A 21160-nucleotide genomic window follows, 5' to 3' on the forward strand; every position below is an offset into this window, starting at 1 on the left:
TGTGGTTGCCTGAGTTATTAATTTTAGCCATTCTGACTGGCGTGAGGTGGTATCTCATGGTGGTTTTGATTTGTCTTTCCCTGATGAGTGATGTTGAGCATCTTTTCATGTTTCTGTTTGCCATCTAGATGTCTTCTTTGGAAAAGTATCTATTCATGTCTCCTGCCCTATCCTTCACTGAGTTATTTGTTTTTTGGGTGTCAAGTTTGATAAGTTCTTCATAGATTTTGGATACTAATAACCCTTTCTCTGATATGTCATTTGAAAATATCTTTTGCATTCTATCCCATTTAAATTGTATATGTTACTTCATATCATAATACCTTTAAAATTTTTTTAATATTTATTTATTTTTAAATGTTTGAGAGATAGAGAGAGTGCGAGCTGGGGAGAGGCAGAGAGGAGGACAGAGGATTCGAAGCGGGCTCTGTGCGGACAGTGGGGCTTGAAGAGAGCAGGACTCTGTTCTGTGGGGCTCGAACTCACAAACCGTGAGATCATGACCTGAGCCAAAGTTGGATACTTAAACGACTGAGCCACCCACCGGATAGGTTGGATCATGGGTCCCCTTGCGTTGGTAGCAGCTTCAGAGCAGAGTATGAACTGCAGTGGCCAGAGTCATGGCGGGACAGGTGTTTAGAAAATTTCTTCTCCTGTTTGATAGTTTTAGTTGAAAGGAGTGCAGCTGAAACTGTAACCAAAGGAAGCATTATGCTTCCAGAAAATTCTCAAGGAAAACTATTAGAAGCGACAGTGGTGGCTGTTGGATTGGGCTCTGAAGGAAGGGGTGGAGAAATTCAACGTGTTAGCATGAAAGAGTTTACATGAAAGTTGAGATAAAGTTCTCCCAGAATATGGAAGCACCAAGTTAGTTCTAGATGCCAAGGATTATTTGTTATTTAGACATGGTGACATTCTTGGGGCACCTGGGTGGCTCAGTCGGTTAAGCATCCAAATTAGGCTCAGGTCATGATCTCATGGTTCATGAGTTCGAATGCTGCATCAGGCTCTGTGCTAACAGCTCAGAGCCTAGAGCCTACTTCAGATTCTGTGTCTCCCACTCTCTCTCTCCCTGCTCATACTCTGTATCTCTCTTTCTCTCTCTCAAAAAAAAATAATTTTTTTCAAAGAGGTAACTTTTATTTCTCCCCTTAATTTTTTTTTTTTTTTTAATTTTCTTCTCAGTCTCAGGTCACATTGTCAATAGATGGTCAAACTCTTTATAAGGGAGGCATTTTTTTTTTCCAATGTCATTTTATCCAAATACCTTCTTTAAATATATGGCAATATTTTAACTGAAAATCCCCCCTTCTCATATGACGTGAGCAATGTCTAATAGAAAACAAACTCACTATAGTTGCTCATATTTTTCTACAGAATGAAAGAAATTGGCAATTACATTAAAAAGCACGTGAGGGATCACCTGAGTTGGCCAGTTGGTTAAGGGATCAACTCTTGATTTCGGCTCAGGTCAGGATCTCATGGTTGGCAAGTTCCAGCCCCTCATTGGGCTCTATGCTGATGGTGCAGAGCCTGCTTGGGGCTGGCACGCTCTCTCGCTCGCTCTCTCTCTCTCTCTCTCTCTCTCTCCCCCCCCCCCCCCCCCCTCTGTTTCTGCCCCTTCAGAGCTCTCTCTCTCTCTCAAAATAAATAAACTTAAAAAAAAGTGAGAAAAATAAAATTTCAGAAGGTAGAGACTAGGATATTTGTTCCTATTTCTTGCAATGAAGCTATCCCTGACATATCACTGACAGTCGATTTCAGCATGTACTGTCCTGAAGTCTACAAGCTGGACCGAAGACAGAAGGAAAAATAAAACTATGCGGTATAATTGTTAACTGCTGGGAATCAGTAAAAGGAACTTACTGAACATACTGTTTCAGAATGGAAACACAGGGAATGTGACAAAGGTAGGTAGGTGTGTATGTGTGTGCATGTGTGTTTTGTTTTGTTTTGACAGAGAGAGAGAGAGAGAGAGAGAAAGAGAGAGAGAGAGAGAGAGAGAGATGGAGCAAGAACAGGGGAAGGGCAGAGAGAGAGAGGGAGAGAGAGAATCTAAACTACACTCTGAACTGTCAGCATGAAGCCTGATGCAGGGCTGGATTTCACAAACCTGAGATCATGACCTGAGTCCAAATCAAGAGTTGGACACTTAACCAATGGAGCCACCCGGGTGCCCCAAAGGTAGGCAGGTTTGTAAGCAAAGCTTAAGGGACAGCTCATTCACTAGGGTTAAAGATCTGCCCTTTTGAACAGTTGTTTATTGTAGAACTTGGGAGATTTACAGAATTTTTAACACTGAAGAGCAGTTGTCACAGATTTCTGAAATATAGTTTAAAATTCACAGCAAACATTTAAAACTGAGAGGAGTCTCTGAACCACTAAGACACAGTGATTCCTTCTAAATTCAAGTATAGTGCATTCAAGCTTTTTAGAGTACCCACCATGTGACAGGCACTGGGCTTGGTGTTAATAATGCAAGGATGAATGAATTTAGTCCTTGCTCTCACAAAGCCCTTTCCAAAGGAAAGAAATTCAGGTCAGATAAGATCTCAGTATGTTTTGGTAAATGGCACAATGGGTATACATGCAGGGAGGGACAGGTCCTGTGGGAGGAACACAAAGGAGAGAATCTACTACATCTAACCAATAGGAGGTCGCTAACCAAGGTCGCTTTAGGAGTGACCCTCCTGTAATATTTTGCTACACAAATTGTTTTAATAAAGGTGTGTTTTTCAAAGCAAAATAAGAAAATCAAACATTGCTATGACAAAACCATTCAGAAGATAACTGGGGGAAACTGGGGCCCTCATCAGAGTGGGTTAACATAACTGGTGTGTTTGAAGACTCCTGACGATCATCACCCCTCAGATTCCTGGGCTTCCTGTGGCAGAACCTGAGCCATTCGCTCAAGGTGGGTACATCAGGGTTGGGTCGACACTCCCAGACAGTTTACCAAACCCAAGATGCCTGACAAAGACAGGCTATATTAGTTTAGTTTAATTTATTATAGCCTAGCATTTTATTTATGTATTTATTTGAGGACAGTGGTTCATAGGTGGCATGAAAGATCACAGATGCCTTTGTGAGTGAAGCAATAGTTCAGAATGGGTGGTTGGAAATACTGCCTGGGAGTCCCTGGGAGTGAAGGTCTTCTTCCCATCGATCATTTCCCAGCACAAGGTGGCAATGGAGGGGTCTGATAAGACAAGTAAGGAGCTTCTGTGCCTGAATGGAGCCAAGTCTTGGTCACAGTTTGACCAAGGCTTAGATAGGGCAGGCAAACAGAGTACTCACATACTCAGTGCCCTGGTGATAACCACTCACATAGCTAACAGGTTAGGTTGTATGCTTTTTGATCAAATTCACATTCGCAGCACATAGAACAAACCATAAATCCCGAAGCACACATTCACAGTGGTTGAGGAAAGCAAGACAAAACACTACAAAGTTAAGTGCGGGGTCTGTATTTCTGGTCCTTTCAGTTGATATAAATATACGCAGAATGATAGAAAGTGATAGATCTATACCTGCAAATCAGTGGAAAGTCCCGGCCTGCAGTCTAACAGTGGTGTTCTTTTCTTTTTTTTTTTTTTTTTTTTTTTTTTTTAATATTTATTATGGAGAGACACAGAGCATGAGCAGGGGAGGGGCAGAGAGAGAAGGAGACACAGAATCCGTAGCAGGCTCCAGGCTCTGAGCTGTTAGCACAGAGCCCGACATGAAATTTGAACCCACAGACCACAAGATCATGACCTGAGCCAAAGTCGAATGCCTAACCGACTGAGCCACCCAGGCGCCCCATAACAGGTGGTGTTCTGATCTTTGCTTTGTCTTTATCAGCCACTTAGCTCCGCAAAGCTTTCCTCTACCTCATAAGTGGAGATAGTATCACTTAGCACACAGCCTCACACAGGGTGAGACTCAATAAATCTTGGCTATTACTGTTTCAGTGAATCGTACAGGGGTGTTTCACTATAGGCTTGTGAGGATGAACACACAGGTTAGGCTTCAGAGCTTACAAGTAGATTGGGAAAGTTTATACACATGAGAAATGCAATAAAAAGTTATGGCGTGTTTGCATATATTACTATGTTAGAGGTAAATGAGAATATGTGGTATATGTAACCATAAGAAGAAAAAGACAATGAGGAGATGCAGGAATACAATGGTGGTGGAGAAAAGAAAAATTAAATCTAACGTTAAAAAATGTGTAGCATGTTTCACAGATTTCTCAGATATCGCGTGGTACCCAAGAGATCACGATTTATCTGACTTTTTTTTTGCCCAAATTGGGGTGACCCCAAAATAACACTAAAGCATAGTCAGAATTAAAGAATCTTAGTAGCTTTGTCCTCTAGGGTTTTGATGGTTTTCTGTCTCACATTTAGGTCTTTCATCCATTTTGAGTTTATTTTTGTGTATGCTGTAAGAACGTGGTCTAGTTTCATTCTTCTGCATGTTGCTGTACAGTTCTCCCAGCACCATTTGCTAAAGAGACTGTCTTTGTTTCCATTGGATACTCCCTCCCGCTTTGTCAAAGATTAGTTGGCCATACATGTGTGGGTCCAATTCTGGATTCTCTATTCTAGTCCATTGGTCTATGTGTCTGTTTTTGTGCCAATACCATACTGTCTTGATGATTACAGCTTTGCGGTAGAGGCTAAAGTCTGGGATTGTGATGCCTCCCACTTTGGTTTTCTTCTTCAATATTATTTTGGCTATTCAGGGTCTTTCGTGATTCCCCACAAAATTTAGGACTATTTGTACTAGCTTTGAGAAGAACGCACACGTACCCCAGCGTTTATAGCAGCGCTTTCAACAATAGCCAAATTATGGAAAGAGCCTAAATGTCCATCAACTGATGAAGGGATAAAGAAGATGTGGTTTATATATACAACGGAGTACTACTTGGCAATGAGAAAGAATGAAATCATGCCATTTTGCAGCAACATGAATGGAACCGGGAGGTATCATGTTAAATAAATCAGTCAGTGAAGGACAGATATCGTATGTTTTCACTCATATGTGGATCTTGAGAAATTTAATAGAAGTCCATGGGGGAAGTGTACGGGGGAAAATAGTTAGAAACAACCACAAGAAACTCGTAAATACAGTGAACAAACTGGGGGTGGATGGGGTGGGGGAGAGGGGAAAGTGGGTGATAGGCATTGAAGAGGTCACTTGTTGGGATGAGCACTGGGTGTTTTATGTAAGCTAATTTGACAATATATTATATTAAAAAAAAATAAATAAAAATAAAAGCCAAAACAAAAAAAAGAATCTTAGTAGCAAAAGGGGCCCAAGCATTCCCTAGGGTAAGATCAAGCCTCTCTTGAAGGGTAATTTAATGAAAGCTGCTGGGAGTCCACATATACAAAGGCATCCTAAGGACAGTGATGCTTTCTGCTCCCTACTTCGGTGCAGGGATTGGATAGAGAAAGGAAGAAGCACATTTTGGCAATGAGGGGCTAAGCGAAGGGGATGGATGGTATGTGACAATGATTCTTGCCTTGAGAATTTTCAGATCCACCTAACTGAGCTCATGATGAAACACCTTCTGTATTTTTATTACATTCAAGTATTTTCCTGTATCAAGTGTTTTTCACACCTATTTTCTTGAAGTATTTGAATAGTGTTTCATGGGCAACAACTAATGAACATGTAGTTGGTGTTGACATCTGTATAAATGTACCGGTCTTTCAAAATAGAACATTTTTATGATATATATAATGTTCGAAATACGTCCAGACTAGACGTGCCCTAAATATTTGTCACAGTCACGAAATCAAGGTGTAGCTAATGCGTGTGAAAAATAAAACTCTGTCTTCACTTTCAGAAAATGTATTCATTTTTATGTATCTAGTCCTATGATACAATTATTTATGAGATTATTATCCCAATCCATCCACCATTCTGTATGATTTTTGAGCCAAATATTTGATTTAGAGAAATAAATGGTATCAAGATCAATTTTGCTAGGATCATTCCTTCTTATCTTTTGTTTAGTCCTGGCCCATCTCCCGGGCCTCTGTAGGGTCTCAGATAATCTCTCATTAAAATGTACTGTCCTGAGAGTATAATTTAGATTGCACCTTTGTTTTCCTCTTAGCAGCATTTACATAAAGAGAGAGAAATTTCTGTTTATCTCATAGTTTATCATTCTAGACATCATTTACTGTTTTTGTTTGAATTGTAGTTTTCCACAATATAGATCACACTTTATGACAATTCACAGAGTTATGTGAAAACTTTATAAAATATTTCCCTAGATAGAAACTCAGGGACCACAAGTTTCACTCTCTCTATTTACAGATGGAAAAACTGAGGTAGATGGAGGTTAAGGAGTTATCCCTGTAGTTAGTTGGGAAAAGAGTTAGAAACAAGACCCATATATTCTCAATTAATCTATTAACCAGTGCACAGATAAATCGGATAACTTACCAAACATTTTTCTAGTTTCTCATTTTATTCTCCGTGTGATTTCCAGTATTCCACTTCGTTGTGTTTTCATGGAGCCTTGTTTTCCGAAACCATATTTGATATCAGATGTTTGGTCCTGACCTAGAGGAGAACAGCCAGGATAACTAATAAGGATGGAAAAAGAGTAGAGACTATATCCAAAAGGTGAGAAAAGCACAGCTTAGAGAATGCATGAGGAAACTCTCCCACCCCCACACTACTCCACTTGGGAGTTTGATTCTTTTTGCCTTTGCTGTGTTATTGCTCAGTCATCATTTTGCTACGTCACTCTCCTTAAAGTAGCATAGAGTTAATTAACACTTGGGGGAGGGCATTTTTTTCCAATGTGTAGGTTTATCTCTTATACTGATAGAACAGAGTAACCATAAAACACACTGCGAGCAATGGAATGATGTTTTCATCACATCTTCCTATCATTCTCCTCATTGTAGATTTTGTTTTCCAACTTGTGATGAACGTTTCCCTTATTTTGGAATGTTGCTTGGAAAATGATTCATATCCCAAGGCTATGACCAGAGAGTATAAAGGCAAATTTGTTTCAAAATGCCATTTTTTGTGTGTGATCTAAACCCCTTATGTTTCCAAATCAGCAATTTGGGAACATAGAGCCATTCAGGTTGGGTTCACAAGAGTCAGTCCCCTCAAAGGCTGCATTGTGTTCTGCTTTTATGCAACACTTGCCTAGTAATTTTACCTTCTCCAAAGTCATAAGCCATATTCATGTCGTTAAAAACTTCCGTATCATTCCACTGAATTCTCCTAACAAAAAATAAAATGCAATTTTTTCTTGCCTGTTTAGATTGTAATTTAAGTTAAATGAGAGTCAAAATGTCTTAGAGAATGACACAGCACAAAAGCCAGTTTGAGCATATTTCTTAAATCCAAAACATGTGAAATCTGGACCACTTGTTAAATAGGATCCCAATTTCTCAAGAAGGTTATTATACATTTACCATTCAACAGTGGCAGAAATCAACTTCATCTTATTGTGAAATATGAAATAAAAGAGGATAGTTATGAATCATTTTTCTAAAGTAGATAGTTCTCTAATTTCACCTATGAAGACTAATAATTTAATGACTGTGTTCATAATAATCTCCAGCCAGTAAAAGCATACTGTCTTTGATCTAAAGGCTCAAATTTAAATCTTTAGGAAGATTGTGTTTTTTGAACTTGAAAGAAGAAGCCAAGGTTAAGTTGGTTTTTCTAAAAAACAATACTGGTAAATATATTTTTTAGCGACAAGTGGAGTAGGAGAGCAAGGAAGAGATACATGCATTTAAGAAGAAAAAGCATAGGAACGGAAGTAGTACTGACTATAAACTCTTCAATTATTCTTAACAGATGTTAAACTGAGAGCAGAATTTCACTTTGACTAAATTATTTAGCCAAGGAAAGGCAAGCACATTTATTTCTTTTTATTTGATTGTGTTTTGCACACACTCCTGGGGAGTGTGGTTTCTACTATAACTGGGGACAGGCATTGGGTTGTTGGTTAGGAAGCTGGTGCTTCCAGGGAGTCAGTCAAATCCTCTGAAATAAACATGATTAGATACCCAATGGGATGCCAAGTGCCATGCCACATTCCTGCTGAATCGATCTGTTCAGCATAAATCATAAAAATATTAAAAGTAATACAAAGTGTACTGCCTTTTCAGTCTGATATGTTTGAATCTCAATTCACCTTTGCATATGCTATGCAGCTGATATTTAAGAATCATATTTACCCTGAGGTCTTATCATTAATATAAGGGTATTACATTCTACATTAAAAGGTTGTTGCAGATAGAAAATAATGTATGCAATATTTGCCAGCACTGTATCAAAAAACATCTACTTTACTTTTGTGGAAATGATTCTATAGGGTATGCCTACTAACTGCTACATTGATTCAAGATTTTATTTTTTATAGATGTATGTTTCACCTATTTATAATAGATTTGAGGCTCTATTGATCTGATACATTCTGCATAAGAGTTAATTATTTCCAAAGTGATCTAATTCACTTCTAGAGAACTATGTAGCTACCGAGAAACTCAGTTCTCTCTTTTACTGATTGGCTCACCCATGCACACTTTTATTTAGTTTTTTTAAAAAAATCATTCTTCTTATGGACTAAGAGATTAATATGAAATTTGACAAGCCAATGACTAGCTATGACTGTGTATGGATGACATCTAAATCAGACACTGCTACTGAACATATGTTGAAAATTATCACAAATTAAAGCTTTTATGGGGTCTTCCATTTTTACATTTATTGCTTGTGTGTTTTTTAAAAGACACAGTTTCTTGTCTGGATACAATCTGGGGTGCAATAAATGTTTTGGTAGTTTAAGCATACTAAATCCATTTAGCCTTTTCAACATCTAAATGTCTGTGTTTCCCAGTTTTATACTGATTTAGAAGCCTCTAATAATGTTTCTGAAATCTGAGAAAACAAAACAATAAACCATTTCATTTTTTTATTCTCTGTAAATGTCATTACTCATAAATGTCAAGATAAACTTGTTTTGAGTGTTATGCAATTTACCATGTCACGTATCATTGACATCACAAAATAATAGCATGAGTCACATTTGAAGATACGTAAGCAACCCTTTTTTATATGTGGAACTCAGGGCAAATAAAGCTATTTACTTTTTTTGGCAAGACAGTATATTATGAAAAGTGATATAAAACATCTTTAACAAAAGTACACATTGGATTTAAAATGTCACACCCTTTCACTTCTAGCTCCTCTACTGAATACAGACATCGGGAAATCACATTCATTGTTGGACACCACATATTCCTTGTGACTTAAATATGTTTGCATGATCTGAACAGGAATAAAGTAATAAAAAATATACCTGAAACAAACGAAGAGAGATACGCTATTCTGTGTGTAATGGACAAAACTGTGCTTTTCCCAAGTCCATAAGCTGAAATCCTAACCCTCAAAGCCACCGTGTTTGGAGACAGGGTCTTTAAAGAGGGAATTAACGTTAAATGAGGTAGAGCCCTCAACCATAGGACCGGTGTCATTAGAGGAAAAGGAGAGATACCAGGGAAGGTTGCAACAGAGGAAAGATCATGTGAACACACAGCAAGGTGGCCATCAATAAACCAAAGACAGTGGTCCTGGGCAAACAACCCGCCGACACATTGATATGGATTTCCAGCTTCCAAAAGCATAAGAAAATAAATTTCTGTTGTTTAAACCAACCAGTCTGTGATATTTTGTCTTGGCAGCCCCAGCAAAGTAATACACTATTTAACGTTCCTCAATATTTAAGTATTTCAGCTGGGATTAACCCCTTTAATTTTTAAAGAACACTTACTTAATTGCATGATAGCCACTGATTTATAACTAAAACAAAAGCCAGAATTTTGCTTGAAGATAAATTCATAGCAGCTTAATTAATGTCATTTGGATTAGCAACATTTACTGAATGCCAAATATGTTTCAGACATTGTGAATGGATTCTAGAAACACCAAGATTAATTAAACACCATCCCTGTCATTAAGGCACATATGGTGCAAGGGAGGATAATGACAAACATTCCATTAATTCTGTCCGGTGGTGCAGCCAGCCATCGGGGCTGGGAACCACAGCTAGAATCTCAACTCTATTCGTAGGTGATGTTGACGAACGTCTGATGAATTGGTGGGCAGGCTCTATGAGCCGCTTCTTCCCAGAAGGCCAAATCCTAACAGAAGCTCATCCTAACAACAAAAGGACACGTGTGTGTTCCCAGAACAAAGTCGTTCTTGTCAGCAGCGTCAGGACACCTCCCGAGGCCTACTTCATGCTCTTAATACCTGTTTGTTGCAGAAGCAAGACATAAGATAGACTAGCACGTTGCCTTCTGCTCTGTCTTGCGGAGTGAGCCTGTATGACTAGGGAACAGAGCTGACTCTCAGACTAGAATTTGTTTTGGAATAGGTCATAAAAATAATCTGCATTTCCACCCTACCAACGAACAATTTATTCCTTGCTAATATGGCTTCCAGATAGTTCCCACACCTTCTGGATACAACAGCCAATACTGAAAACAGTGTGCAATCCCAGATAATTTCTACTACCTGAAGTCAGGTCTATTGTTGATTATCTTTTTTTTTTTTTTAAACGTTTATTTATTTTTGAGACAGAGAGAGACAGAGCATGAACGGGAGAGGGGCAGAGAGAGAGAGGGAGACACAGAATCGGAAGCAGGCTCCAGGCTCACGAGCCATCAACCCAGAGCCCGACGCGGGGCTCGAACTCACGGACCACGAGATTGTGACCTGAGCCAAAGTCAGATGCTCAACCGACTGAGCCACCCAGGCGCCCCAATATTGTTGATTATCTTATTCACTCTTTGTTTCCTAGCAATTGTGTGTGTGTGTGTGGGGGGGAGGGTGCTCAGGGGGTAGGAGGTACAGGGTGAATGTGTGAAACTTTCTTTACATTTTCAGAATCAGTGCCTTAGGGACATTTTGAATAGCAATTTTCCGGCTCTGTGAATGTACAACTGTCCTTAAAAAAGAAATTAATTAGGGGCACCTGGGTGGCTCAATCGGTTGAGCGTCCGACTTCGTCTCAGGTCATGATCTCACGGTTTGTGAGTTCGAGCCCCACGTCAGGCTCTGTACTGACAGCTCGGCGCCTGGAGTCTGCTTAAGATTCTGTGTCTCCCCCTCTCTCTCTGCCCCTCCCCTGCTCATGCTCTGTCTCTCTCTGTCTCAAAAATAAATAAAAACATTAAAAAAAAATTTAAGAAATTAATTAGAGTTAAGAAAGTCAAAATCACTATGTTCTATATATCACCCCGCCACTGGAATGCTGGCACCACATTTCCCTTCCTTGGTCGCACGCTGGCTGTTAGACAGGAGACCCACATAGAGAGCACAGCCAGAAACAAAGATGTGTATGTATCCAAGCAACAAATGGCAGCCTGAGGAAACCAGGGGTGCAACTGCTGGTCTCTTGAGTTGCCGATCTTTCTGCTGTTATAAAGATCCTTCATTTAAGTCATAGTCTGTCCTTTGTTTTTGTTTGCAAAACCCTATAAAGAAAAAGAAAAGTAGCCTTCGTTTGGCTTTGATGATATAAGTCACATACTACATTTGAGAAATATGTCCTTTGGTCCTCACAGGAATTAGGAGAGGTTACCCATGTCTTTCAAAAGAGCACTTATTTTAAGGCTACAAAGGAATAATAACATCACCAAGGATTGGTAGGATGCTCTCGACTTCGCACATTTGGTTGTGAGCTGTTTGTCATCACTCCTATCGGGGATATAACTACAACAACGGTTTTGGAGTGAAGGATAACTCAGCTGAGCTTTGCATTTCAAACGCCTGGGAAAGCAAATTCGAGAACTTTAGACTGTCGGTGGATATACAGAATGAAGGACAGGGAGGTGGACTGTAGTTAGGGAATCAACAGTCTCTGCCTAGAGGTAGTAATTGCACTACTATATGCACTATAGGATGGAATGCATCTCTAACCAAGTCATAGTATATGTAGAAAGAGAAAAGAAATAGCTTACAAGAGAATCCTAGGTTGGAGTAAAACACACACACACGCACACCACACAAATATAGAACAACAACAACAACAACAACTACAGCAACAAAGGCCATGGGGTTGGGATAGACGGCCAAGTGGTAGAAAGGACTTTAAAAAAAGGCTCAGAAGAGAGAATGATGTTAAGCCAATCTTGGGAAACAAGGATTTCAAAGACGAAATGATCCACCAATTCACCTGTTGCAGAATATAATGTCAGCTAATAAGTGGAAAAGGCCTGTTGGATATAGGAATGAAAATATAACTGTGCAGTAGCTGAACGATGCAAAATGCACTTAGAAAGGTTTAGGTTGAAAGCCTGGTTTAACAGTTTATAGCTCTATGACCATGCACAAGTTATTTCTTTTAAAGCTGAATTTCTCTGCCTATAAAATGGGGATAATACTCTTCTTTTTAAAGTTAAAAAAATAATGTAAAAAACTTGGAAACTATCAGCTTCTGGCTATCCCTTACACTGTTTTCAAACATCACACACACACACACACACACACACACACACACACACACACACAAAGACACATAAGACTTGATTAGAAAGTGGAGGGAATCTATTAGTTGCTCCATTTCAACCTTGAACTTTCCCCATCAATAATGAGGTGGAGCGTGGATCCAGAATTGCTTAAATCCTACTACCCATTTTCATTTTCCTTTCTTATAGAATGAATTGGAACACAAAAGCTTTCAATTTAGGGCAAGGTGAGCCAACTACTTCTGAAATTTTAAATCTAATATTGATTGGCATCTAGAAAAGAATTTCCTTCTTCCATCTCTCCTTCCTTTCTCCCTTCTTCCCTCCCCCCTTCCTCCCTCCCTCCCCTCCTCCCTCCCTTCCTTCCTTCCTCCCTTCCTTCCTTCCTCTGTTTCTCTCTTTCCTCCCTCTTTTTTGACAATTTAGTGACTTTTCTGCTAAGGCAAAAGTGACTTAGAGTGACATATGAAACATCCAAGATGGCTAAAGAAACTAATTTTTACTTTTCAGTTGTTTCCTTCTCCATCCCTGGTTCTTTTTCTGTTTTACTCTTTTTTCCCCCTCAATCTTTCTCCACTACAGTTTCTTCTTTTCCCCATCTTCTTATCCACTGTCTTCTTCCTCTCCCCATTTTCCCTTTAGAAACTCAAGAAATATACTGAAACATTCTTTTAGGAACTCACAAAATCTACCAAAGAGTGTTTTCAAACTCTTCTTTTAATTACAGGATGACTGGTAGTGTGTTACTTTTATCAGTAATGCCAAGATAGGAGCAGGGACACTTGGAGTCATGGTATGATCAAAATGAACTTATAAGAGTCCCAGGGTGAGTCAGAGGCTTATAGAATCTCTCTTGTTCATATGACAAAATGAAGGATGGGATATCTGCAAAAGAATGTCTTAAACTTACACCGCCATACTTTGTTCTTCAAGTCCACTGCAAATAAATTCTTTTGTGAAATTCTTTCCATTGAGTCTGTTGCTGTATTCTTTAGTTATTCTTTTAGTCTTTCAAACAAGAATAAACCATGTTTGATCAAAGATAGCTTCTTTGGGCAATTTCTTTTTGTTTGAACTTTAATATTTATCTTTGGGACTTTATACTCTTAAGAGTCTAGCTTCAGAACTTAGAAAAAGTAATGCTAGCAACACTGTTTAACCAAATATAAATTCAGTATCTCAACATTCTATGCAACTTATAGAATGAGAGCGATGGAATATTACCTTTCCCTGTGCAATTACATCACTCCTAAACTAGTCTTATTTTTGGACACACGGCTTAATTAAACAAAAATAAAAAAAAATTGTGTGTGAAGTCTATTTCAAATTACTGATATTTCAAAAGAAATTTAGAAACAGCATGATTTGAATTTTAAAATGAAATTTTGTGGACTAACTCTAAAAGTTTTCAAAGAAATAGCTTTTATAAAGATTTAGGAGAGCTTCTTAAAAAAAATGAAATCCTGCTTGGATGGCCAGCCCCAAGTTGAGACATGAAATCAATGATATGTAGCTGTGACTAAAGAGGGGAGAAGATGCATGATAGTTTCTATTCCACCATCCCTCCACCAGAAACTCCATCATGGGGACCTCCTCCTTTTTCTCCCTGAGACTTTGTCAAATTGTGAACATGTGTTGGAAAAAGCAAGGTAACGGAGATACTCCTGAACATATTGTGAATTATTTCAAACGTCACCATTTTCATTCCAGATCACCATTTAGAGTTTTTAGTTGTCCATGAAAATATGAAATATCTTAATGACTTCTCTTTCATATATATTTTATCACAGCCTCCTTTTTTGTGTATGTCTTGTTCCAGTTGGGTTTCTCATTAATGTAATTGCCTGAATAATGATGATTTTCTTATTTTCACTTGTGAATGTTTATATTGTTTTGCATCACACAATCTAATGTTCTTTGTCTACCGAAATTCACTCCTTCTTTTTCTTTTCTTATCCTTTCTTTCTTGCTTGCTTGCTTTCTTTCTCTTTTGTTTTCTTTTCTTTATTCCTTCTTTTCTTTTTCCCCTTTTTTCTTTTCTTTCTTTCTTCTTCTTAAAAGGCACAATTAGCTTTTAGTTAACAAAACATGTTACATAACTTAAATGTAAGTACCACATTTGGTTTTCCTCTGATTTCTGAGTTAGAATTTTTACTATAGCTTATGTAACTTCTTACAAACAAATAAACACACAACAGCAATAAGAGAAAACAAACTGGCTTATGACTTTACCTTTAAATGGAGGCACATTCAAGGAAATGGTGCCCAGACTTCCCAAAATTATTTGAAACAAAATTTTATCTAAGTCTACGAGAAAATGGGAAGCAGAGATTTAATTCCTTGTATGTATTAAAAAAGAAAAAAAAAAACTTCTAAAAGTCCTTCCTCCATTCTGTTGCCATGTCAGGACAGAGAATAGCGTGAGGCAAGTGAGGCAAGACCATAGGTGCAAAATTTAAGCAGGCATTAAAAGTTCCCAATGACAAACGCCAATTGGTCCTTTCAATGCACCATTGAAAAGTCAAAGTTAATGCAAAACATCCACGATGAACAAAGGCTTGAAATTTTACTTAAGGACAGCATTCAACCTTATACTTGCACAACTCACTTTCCTTATAGGCCCTTAGACCTGGCCCTGGTGTTTGCAGGCAATTCCTTTCTCACACGTACTGGTGACAGTTGCTTTCAATATTTAACTCTTGATGCACACAAAGCTACCAATCTCTCTCTCTCTCTCTCTCTCTCACACACACACACACACACACACACACACACACACACACCACTGCTCCCTCCATTCTACTAAAGTAGTTCTCTCATTTACTCTCCTTTCTTTAACAGAAACTAGCTCTTAGGATAATACCATATTCTCTTGGGTTTCTCTATTTTTCTGTATCCCCTTATTAACCCTATTATGCACAATAAAAGTGGGCTCAATGATTGACCCAATGAGAAAGACTCTTTTACCCTTAGAAGGATGGTGTTTAGGCTTAATGAAGGGAGAAGATGTTACATAGCGTGATATGTTGATAATGGCAAATAACCTTATATCCACACAGACATGTCCAGTTGGTCAGTACTTTCACATAAGGTACTCGTATGTTCCTTTCCCATCACTAGCATAAGGAGTATATTATTACCATCCCTTGTTGAATATGAGAAAATAGGCACAGAGAGGTGATTTACCTGTTCAAGTCTACTGCAAGCTTCTGTGCTTAGTGGATAAGTTGGATAACCCAATTCTTTCCTGTTTTTGTTTAAAATGCTGTATTTGAAGACAATTTAGAATTTGAACTCCCAACTGTAGAATTATTATTCATGCGAATGCTTCCGGTGTGTTGTGAGAAATGTGTTAACGGAATAAGCAAGGTGTATATCCTACCATATAATAGCAACTATTCTGACTCTGCCAAATAAAACAGAAGTATACAATAGGCTTGTGTCTGCGTTTCCAACCAGTTTTGACAACAATGATGGTATGCGCTGTAAAAAAAAAAAAAAAAAAAAAAAAAAAAAAAAAAAAAAAAGGCACCATCCAAAAATAGTTTCCTTGCCTTTTGGGTTGATTTGTCTGTCAAAATGATGAACCAATTGTGCAAGGAGAATCAACACTTAGGGGGGTATTTTTTTTTTTTTTTTACCTGTCACAGCAGTCTGTCCTGCCAGAGTGTAGCTGATAAAAATGCCTGAAGTCTTCCCTTATCAGCCAACTATAGTCCTGATTTTAAAGAAGAAAAATTCAGTGCAAACCAAGATTCTCAGGAAGTAATATCATGATAAACATTCTCAAAATAATGGAAGCGATAGCTTTTGAATCTCAATCCGCTATACCACAAACTCTTATCATTGATGATTATTAATTATTCATTTATTCACATATTCTTCCATATTTCATACCAACCTCCATACCAAAGTACTTATGTAAGAATTCAAGCTACAGCCATTAAGGGAAAGGGTCATACCCCTCTGGAATGCTCAAAAAAATGTATCAAATTATTTTCTAAAATAGCCCAAAGCAGCTGAAGTAGTTTCAGATTGCTTCAGGCATTCTTAAATTCCTAAGTGACAAGTGTTACGAAATTTAGCTGTAATCATCTTTCTTATTCAAGAAAAAGTTAATAATTGCAAAAAATAGACACTCGCTTCTTATATTTGCACATTTTAAAATGGAGAACAAAGTGTACAATGCCCTCCAGATAATATTTATCTTTCACCAAAAATGTTAAAGAGTGCTGACTAGAGAAAACTAACAAAATAGATTTCTTCAGACAGTTCTGAGTCTAGAAGACATCACCTTCTTTAACAACAGCACCTGGGAAAAGAGCTGCAAAAGTAATTATATTGGGGTGAAAATTATCATTCTTTTGTGCAGATTTCCAGGGAAAAAATGGTCCATGTTAATTCACTAAGAATCAAGAAAAGATAGTTTAATATTGTTTATTGAACCAGAGTCATTTCATAAAACTAGGACTCATACTAACATATAGTAAATTCCACTGTAGATAAGTATTGTTTAATATATTTTGGCATATTTTTCACATTCCCTGACAGCCAAGGACCTGAGTGTGGTATATTAGTAGACCATATTAATAGTAAAACTTGGCAACATAGTAGTGAAAGGCAGCAAAAAGATTTTTCTACTTCATACTCAGGCTGAATAGGATGTTAAGGATCTCCTCTCTCTTACAATCCAAGAATATTTCTGAGAGACAATCATCCACGTTTACCACAAACTAATAGCACACAAAAAGCTCACTAACTGGTAATTCCTTGGCTTTTAAGGTACTTGTCTTTTTTTCTTTTTCTTCACTATTTTGAGTTAAAATCTGCCATTTTATTAAGTTCTTCCCATTGTGCTTACGTGTCTTACGGAACGCTCCTGAATAATTTTAGTATTTCTTCCATGTAGTAGGTCATCAAAATCAGGAAGCTGCTGCCTGTTCTCTTCTATGGTTTCTAGCTCCTCTATTCACATATCTCCAATTTCTTCAACTGTTGCATTTATAACATACAAATTAGACACCTAAACTCCATCTCAACCCCCAAATTTCTTTCTTAGATGTTTTCAAGCTTGTGAAACACAGGCACGATCATAGGAATTCAGATATACTGACATAAAAATACAATTGATTTCAAAACTAATACAGAGAACTGAGCTTCTGACGGTCAAGACCTCTGACCAGAGCCTTTTCTGTCTTGGACAATGGCAGGTGTACTTTTCCTGTTGCTGTTCTTTTTCTCCTTATCTCAAACTCCCTCTCTTTCCCTTTCTGTCTCTGTGTCTCTCCCCAGATTTAATGTGGTGAGAATTTCTTTCTATCTTTCAAAGGTATTCAAGTTTTGGCCACCTTTCACCTTCCCCATTACTATGACATGGTCCATGACGACACTATTGCTTACTGGAAATAGCTTCTCACATAGGCTGCCTGGCTCCCCCCTAGTTGCCTATCATAGCACAGTACCCTTCTCCAGCATCATGGATCCTGTTCAACCACACGTAGGCTTACGGCACTGCTGTGCGATAAACCCTTCAGGTTTGCCCTGCTCTCAGAGAGGATGTGCTTTCTCTCCCCTCCAATGTAACTTCCCATATTCTGCAGCCGGGCCTTCCACCTCTCACTCTGATCTAGCCCCACCAGTCTCCTTGCTATGTTGCAAAAGGACAGGCACACTGTCATCCGAAAGCAGGATTTCTCAAACGTCACCACTACTGACCGGATATTTTGGCTGGAAAATTCTTTGCTATAGGGGACTGTTCTGTATACCACTGGCCTCTATTCGCTAGATACCAGAAGAAAGCCCTGCCCCCAGTTGCACAACCCAAACTTACATCTAGACACTGCCAAACAGCCCAAGGGGGTCAGAGTAGCTTCTAGTTGAAAGTCACTACCTTAGGGCCTTGGTGTTTTGTATTTCTTCTTCCTAGAAGATTATTTAACATTATATGTATTCTTTCTCCTGAACTTTGCCCAACTATCCAGGGTTTTTTTTTTTTTTTTTCTAACTTTCTTGGCCACAATAATTAAAATTTAACACAAACTCCTATTTTACATGTTTCTAGATGTCTTTTTTTTTTAAATTTACCCAGAGCTAATATATTTTTTAAAGACACTTTTTGAACAATTTTAGGTCCACAGTAAAATTGAAGGGAAGGTACAGAGATTCCACATATACTCTCTGCCCTCACAGACCCACAGCCTCTCTATCAACATCCCACACCAGAATGGTACTTTTGTTACACTTTGTGAATCAACACAGACACATCACTAACACCCAAGGTCCAAAATTTACATTCAGGTTCATTCTTGGTATAAAATCTATAGGCTTGGATGGACAGATGTATCTGTGTCTATCATTGTAGTATCAGATAGAGTGGCTTCGGTGCCCTAGAAATCCACTGCACAATAGTCCACTGTCTGGATGGACCACAGTTTATTTATCCGTTAACCTACGGAAGGCCATCTTGATTGCTCCCAAGTTTTGGCATTTAAATAGTGTTGCTAGAACCATCCATGTGAAGGTTTTTGTGTAAACGTAAATTGTCAATTCCTTGGATAAATCCTAAGGAGCACAACCATAGAATCATAAGGTAAGAATATGTGTAGATTTGTAAGAAAATGACAAACGGTCTTCCCGAAATGGCTGTGACATTTTGCATTCCACCAGAAATGTCTGGAAGTTCCTACCGCTCGGCATCCTCGCCACCGTTCAGTGTGGTCAGTGTTTGGGATCTGGCCCATCCTAATAGATGAGCAGTAGTATCTCATTGCTGTTTTAATTTGCATTTCCCTGATGTCATATGATATGGGGCATCTTCTCATCTTTATTTGCCATCTGTATATCATCTCTGATGAGGTGTCTCTTAAGGTTTTTGGCCCATTTTTTTAATTGGGGTTTTTGTGTTCTTTTTATTTTGGATAGCTGTCTTTTATAGTATGTATCTTTTGCAAATAAGCCCCACTCCTCTGTGATTTGTCTTCTGATTCTCTTGATATTGCCTCTTGTGGAGCCAGAAGTTTTCAATTTTAATGAAGTCTAGCTCATCTATTTTTATCATGGACCATGCCTTTGGCGTTGTATTGAAGGTCATCATCATCCTCAAGGTCAGCCAGGTTTCTCCCATGCTGTCTTCGTAGGATTTTATACTTTTAACATTTCACATCTAGGTCTGTGATCCATATTGATTTTATTTTTGTAATACATTTAAGGTCTGTGTCTGGATTCATTTCTTAGTTGTGGATGTCCAGTTGTGCCAGCACCATTTGTTGAAGAGACCACTTTGCCCCACTGTGTTGCCTCTGCTCCTCTGTCAAGGATCTGTTGACTATATTTGTGTGGATCTAGTTCTGGCCTGTCTATTCTGTGCCACTGACCTACTTGTCTGTTCTTTTACCCATGCCACACCGACTTGTTTACAATAGCTTCTTAGTAAGTTTTCAAGTTGGATAACATCAGTCTTCCACCTTCATTCTCTCTCAGTATTATGTTGACTATTGTGGGTCTTTTGTCTATCTCTAAACTTCAGAATCTGTCAACGTTCACAAAATAACTTGCTCAGAAGGGAGACAAAGAAAAAAGAATGAAGACTAACAGACTTCACGCATTTTAGGAAAATAATAAAAGGCTATAATGCTGAAGATTAATGCCTATCATGAATGACTGCTGAAATCAGGAAAGCATCCCTTGAGACTGCAGATCTCTGGTTAACCAAAAAGAGTAGAGAGGGCACTCTAGTGGACAGCTCATTGTAAGAAACAAAACCAACGACTCTTTCATCGGAACATGATTTTTGTCTATCCTTCACGGTAGTGGAGGGGGAAGGACCAAAGGGAAATCAAGGTACAAATAATTCCCCCCCCCACCAAACAATAAATGAATAATAGATGATGAACACAGACCCAAAAATATCGTGCTAAGGCAAAAGAAAATTCCAGCCAAATGCGTTACTTGGCATTTGAACAACATAATTAAAATATGGCCTTTAAGAAGGCCATGGGTGGAGAGATAATTAAAGGCTTAAATCGACTCCACTATCAGCCTGAAATTATTAAAAAATATAAAGATGTAAGTTTCTTTCCTCTTCTCAAAGACATTTATCACCAAACTTTGAGCCCACCATTTTAAGGAACTTGAAAAGAATTGGGAAAAGGCACTACTCGACTTACAAAATCATTCTATATGCCTCCTTTGAATTGTTTGCTAGGTCTGTACCAACCTAACAGAACAACCCAATTTTGGTATATTCCTCACATTCTGTCTATCTGTCTGATTATACTTTGTTATTCTTTTAGCAAATTGGATTATGTCAAACATACCATATGGTACCTACTCTCATGACAGAATACTAGTTGCTTTTTATGTCAATACATTTAGTTCTTTCATTAAAACAAAACAAAACAAAACAGCTTTATTTTTGAGAGAGAGAGACACATCACAAGGAGGGGAGAGGCAGAAAGAGAGGGAGACTCAGAATCCAAAGCAGGCTTTAGGCTCTGAGCTGTCAGCACAGAGCCTGACACGGGGTTTGAACTCATGAACCGTGAGATCATAACCTGAGCCAAAGTTGGATGCTAACTGTCTGAGCCACCCAGGTTTCCCTAGTTGTTTCATTTTTATACAGTCTATATGCAATACCATTATAAAAAGATATCACA

At 38.4% G+C, this 21160-nt stretch overlaps 1 pseudogene; it reads left to right on the plus strand.

The window, feature by feature from the left end:
• The first annotated feature begins 620 nt into the window (after positions 1 to 620).
• LOC102952321 lies at positions 621 to 18386 on the plus strand (annotated as a pseudogene).
• Positions 18387 to 21160: the final 2774 nt, after the last annotated feature.

The sequence above is a fragment of the Panthera tigris genome, chromosome D3, assembly GCF_018350195.1.
Source record: "Panthera tigris isolate Pti1 chromosome D3, P.tigris_Pti1_mat1.1, whole genome shotgun sequence".
Taxonomy (NCBI): domain Eukaryota; kingdom Metazoa; phylum Chordata; class Mammalia; order Carnivora; family Felidae; genus Panthera; species Panthera tigris.